Below are 4714 nucleotides of genomic sequence, written 5' to 3'. Positions count from 1 at the left end.
ATCCAAAAAAGGTTTTATCAATATTTAAAAGAATAAACTCGAAAAACAATGCAATTGAAAAAATACCTAATTAGTAAGGGGTTTTCAATGGTTTGCTTAACACTATAAAAAGTTGTCATCTTGACTGCAGTCAATTACTTTTCTAGACTTTCCCAAATCTTTAGGTCAGATCAATTTGCACGTGTTCAAGTAATAATTTAATACAATGTAAATTGTTAACGTATATAGTTTAAAATACAAACAGAAATACATACGTATGTACACATCACATTTAATGAATTAAAAACAATGCATTTTCTATGAAGAGTCATCAGCAGCATCAGCAGCCTTCCAAGCAGTTAAGCGCAAACGAAATCTTAAGATAAGCAAAAATGAATATTAAAAATATTTGCTTGATGTTCTCTGGCCATCGCTGTTGTTACTTTTGTTTGGCATGTGTAGAAACGAGGTACTGCTGTTGCTTATGTTACTGATGCTATCAGCAGAACCGTATGTTTCTACTTTATCTAACGACTCTTGTTGTTGACGGTGTGGTGTGGTAAAGTTGCTTGGAGATGGCTCTCTTGTAGTATGTTGGCTATCAAGCACCAGAAAATTTCCATCACGCATTCCATATGCCACCGATTGTCGTGGATCAATTAAAATACCTTCATCACAGCTTTTTGGTACTCCAGCAACTGGTGTGTCTATGGCGGAGTTATGTGGAGCAGTTGCATGACTAAAATCAATTTGGACTCTTTGAGAACTGGCTTGTTTGTTGCGAGAGCTATTGGCATCAAATGTATGCAAATTAGATTTCCAAACGAGCAATTGTTGAATACAGGAAAAAATTTATATTATATAATTTTTTTACATACAAAGCAGAAATTACCTGTCGATCCTCGCCCGCGGAAGCAAAATGTCTACCATGTGGAGAGAAAGCGACGGCGCAAACTTAGTCAGTATGGCCAGTTAGTGTATAATTTGCCCGTCCATTTTGACCTGGTTCCGCTAAAGTGCACTACTACCGTGTATAAATTGGTCGACCTTCAAATAAATCAAGCAATCTTATTGTATCGTCATCGCCGCCGGTCACCAAGAAATTTCCACTTGGGTGAAATGCAACATCATTCTCCTGCGACGAATGCACTGTATTAGCTCGCCTTCGGCTATGTCAAATATCTTAACGCGGTTACAATTTAATGCTAAAGCCACCAGATTACCGTCTGGATGCCACCAGATTACCGTCTGGATGCCATGCCAGCTGTCGTCCCATACCTCTTCCCCCGGTGAACGTTCGTACACATTCGCCTGAAAATGTATCGCAAATTCTTAACTTGTCGTCGCCGCACGATGCAATTAACTTACCATTAGGACTGGATTTTGCTGCGCGCACCCATTTGTGTGTCCAGTGAAAGATTTGTATTTTGAATTAGTATTTTGATTGCTGTTCGCCATTTTTCTAGTCTGCAAACGAATAAGCTGACGAAGATGCAAACAAATTCAAGCACATTGTTGCATTCTACCGTACAAAGCTTTAAATCTTAAAACATATGTGAAAAACCTTTATAATCTGAATATTTCTAATGTCGAAATCAAAACGCAATTTTATAAATAGCATTTTTAAAAAACAATCATCTAATATTTTTCAAGTTTTTGGGCATATATGTTACCATTTGAATCACAAATACTACTAAGTTGTATGAGACTATTTAATGCAACTCAGGTCAAAAAAGCGCAGTTTTGACCAAAATAAGCAACTCTAAAAAACAGATGATCGCAGCTGTGGCCCAGGATGACGTCTATTGCTAAGATATCTCACTTGTATTTGTACACAATGTTTTCTGTCGAACAGAATTTTGCTTTCGATGGCGTAGCGATGTGTTAGAAAATTGTGAAAAATTTATGATTTGCATTTGTTTTTTTACTTTATGGCGGCTAGACACTAATTTACAAATTTTTATTAACTCGAAAGACTACACTTAAACCCTCTTAAACATTTTCTACTCCTGGCCAGTTTACCAAGCTCTCATCCTCTGACGAATCGTTGAACCAGAACTCCGTTGTGCTCATTTTTACCACGTTTTTATAAACTCGATTTCTTTTTTATTTCATTTTAATTTGCACAAATTTACATACATAGGTTTAAGCACACTATTTAGTTTGCTCGATTTGTAAACAAAACTTCTCAGCGGTGAAAAATATACTATTGTAAACAACCTAACCGAGCGAAATTCACAATAGCGCTATTCTTCATCGAATGAGCGTCATAATACCAAATGAAAATTCCGACGATCAGCACTTTCGACCACAGTCGAATACAACTCATAATAGGGGCCTTACTTTTACATTTCTATGTGAGACTGCATTTTCAACAAATGCTTACATAAACAAGTAATTTTTAAGCAAAAAAAAAAAACAAAACCGATTTCAATTCCCATCCAAGAAGTTAAGATTATCGTTAATCTATTCATGATCCAATGATCGGATTTAAACCAAATTAGATCACCTGTCAGGTAACACCTTTCCTTTAAAAAAGAATAGCGAATAGTAATAGCGAAAATTGGCAGGTATTGGAAAAGGGGGTATAGCACCTCCCGTATAAACTTAGCTTCTCATATCGCTTATCTCTATATCGTCGTTTAAAGTACAAAACCACATAGCGTCGTTCTGCAAAACCTCGTAACTGACATTTGTGCCAAAAAAGATATTTGCTCACCGGAAGCCCCTGGCATCAAGCCCTTATCCATTTATGCTAAAATACCGATTCTTAGACATAAGAAGAAGATATAATTAGGGATAAAAGAGAGAACCATTTTGAAATAGGACTAGCTTTACTCTCACCTACAAAATCTTGGCAACCTCACATACGATGTTTTGCATTTTCTTGACACGCGGTTTTGTAACTTAAACGACGATATTTTATCAGTAGCGTACTTATGCCGAAAAGTGGCAGATATTGGAAAAGGGAGCGTGGCACCTCCCATACGAAGTTAATTTCTCATATCGCCTATCTCAAGGTTTTAATTTGAAGCGAAATTCGTGACTAGCGTGTCTAAACCCTTTCTCATTAGCGTTTAAAAAATATTTTCTTATTTTAAGAAAAATTAACAGTTCATTCGACAGCTGTCAGCTTCCAAAGTGTTAATTTGACATGAAATTCGTGATCAGCATGTCTAAAAACCTAATCAGGAGCATTTTTTGAAACACTGTCTCATTTTTAGGAAAATTCACGGTCCAATTTACAGCTGTGAACTGCCAAAGTTTTACTTTGACATCTAATTCGTGACTAGCGTACTTAAAAACTTAATTAGTGGTATTTTCAAAAAGATTTTCTTATTTTTAGATAAATTGATAGTTGATTTGACAGCTTTCAACTGTCAAACTAAAAAATGTATGGCATATTCGGATGTAGCATAACCAAAATACTACGATCCTGCATTTTTATTATAATCGTAATAGCCCTTCTAATTTTCCGCGTAAAACATAGCTTCTCCGACCACATTGCATTGTAGCAAAAAAATATTCAAAAATCGACGGTATTTTTTAGACAACGCTAACTAGAGAATTGACTCTGTGTAACGTGTTTAACTTTTCCAAATTTGTACCAAGTTTTAAATTTGGATTTACATGGTTTTTGCTGGAAAGCATCATCTTTTCTCGGGGTGTTTAGCAGGTACACACAGAACCAGGAATTGAATTCTTTTATTTTATTGAAAACCCGTTAAAAAAAAACCATATGTAAAAAATTTGTTTTTTTTATGGAGATACTGCGGTACAGAATTCTTGCAGTAGTATACTGGTTGTTGTCCAAACAAAGAGCTAATTATATACCATGTTAAAAATTAAAATCCAGTATTTAAAGTACAAAAAACATCAATCCATGTGCTCATCTGCTATGATGTAATCTGCAGCCATCTGATTTTATAAAGGCCAAATACGAGTAAGTCAAACCATGCATAAAACGTTTCGTTTAATTTAAACCAGTCTGCACATCACATCCAAGGCCGTTTGCGGCCACTAAAATTGCCGGAGCATTCGCTTAAGGCCCATTTCAATAGCTCAATTCATCAGTTGCGAATTTGGCACGTTTGAAGAAGAGAGCACCGCACTCATGCTTAGCTTTTGGCCTCCTTTCGTTATTGTAAATGTAACTATTGTCTGCTCTTTGTCAAACTCCTTGTGCCTACGTTGCCAAATGTTCATCCTCGCGCACCTTTAAGTATATCCTTTTGGCTGAGCCATTTGGCAAATGTTTTTATGTACAAGTGAGTATGTTAATTCAAAATTCCGGAGCCATGGTTTGATTTTTGATTTCTTATCTCTTTGTTGTGTGAGTTTCGCAACCGGTAGCCTACACATGCACAATGTTTTCGACCTTATCCGGAGAGATGAGGCTCGCTCATCCGTATTTACCACTTCTTATATCGGCTTTAACAATGCCTTTGAGTTCATGTGCTGACATGCCAGCATTTGGTATCTTCATTTTGTTACATTATTTGTGAAAGGCAAAAGGAGAAAGTGTGGTTCAAATAGGAAACTGCTAAATATATAGTGCATACAAACATATAAACAACGCGGCATGAGTGTTTATTTTCGATTTATTTGTTAATCTATACTAATTATACAGGGTGTCCCAGAAGTAACGTGCCAAACTTTAGGGCAAGGTAGGTGGGGGGGTGAGCTCACTGATAAACAAAAAATTTTCAGGTAAAAGTGTCACCGTTTTTGAAAT

At 36.2% G+C, this 4714-nt stretch overlaps 1 pseudogene; it reads right to left on the bottom strand.

Annotated features, from left to right (window-relative positions):
- Positions 1 to 306: 306 nt before the first annotated feature.
- LOC118757054 lies at positions 307 to 1437 on the bottom strand (annotated as a pseudogene).
- Positions 1438 to 4714: the final 3277 nt, after the last annotated feature.

This window comes from Rhagoletis pomonella, unplaced genomic scaffold, assembly GCF_013731165.1.
Source record: "Rhagoletis pomonella isolate Grant_MI unplaced genomic scaffold, Rhpom_1.0 Rhpom_scaffold_00002, whole genome shotgun sequence".
Taxonomy (NCBI): Eukaryota; Metazoa; Arthropoda; class Insecta; order Diptera; family Tephritidae; genus Rhagoletis; species Rhagoletis pomonella.
The sequence above is the reverse complement of the archived record's forward strand: the minus strand, read 5'-3'. Positions and strand labels throughout refer to the sequence as shown.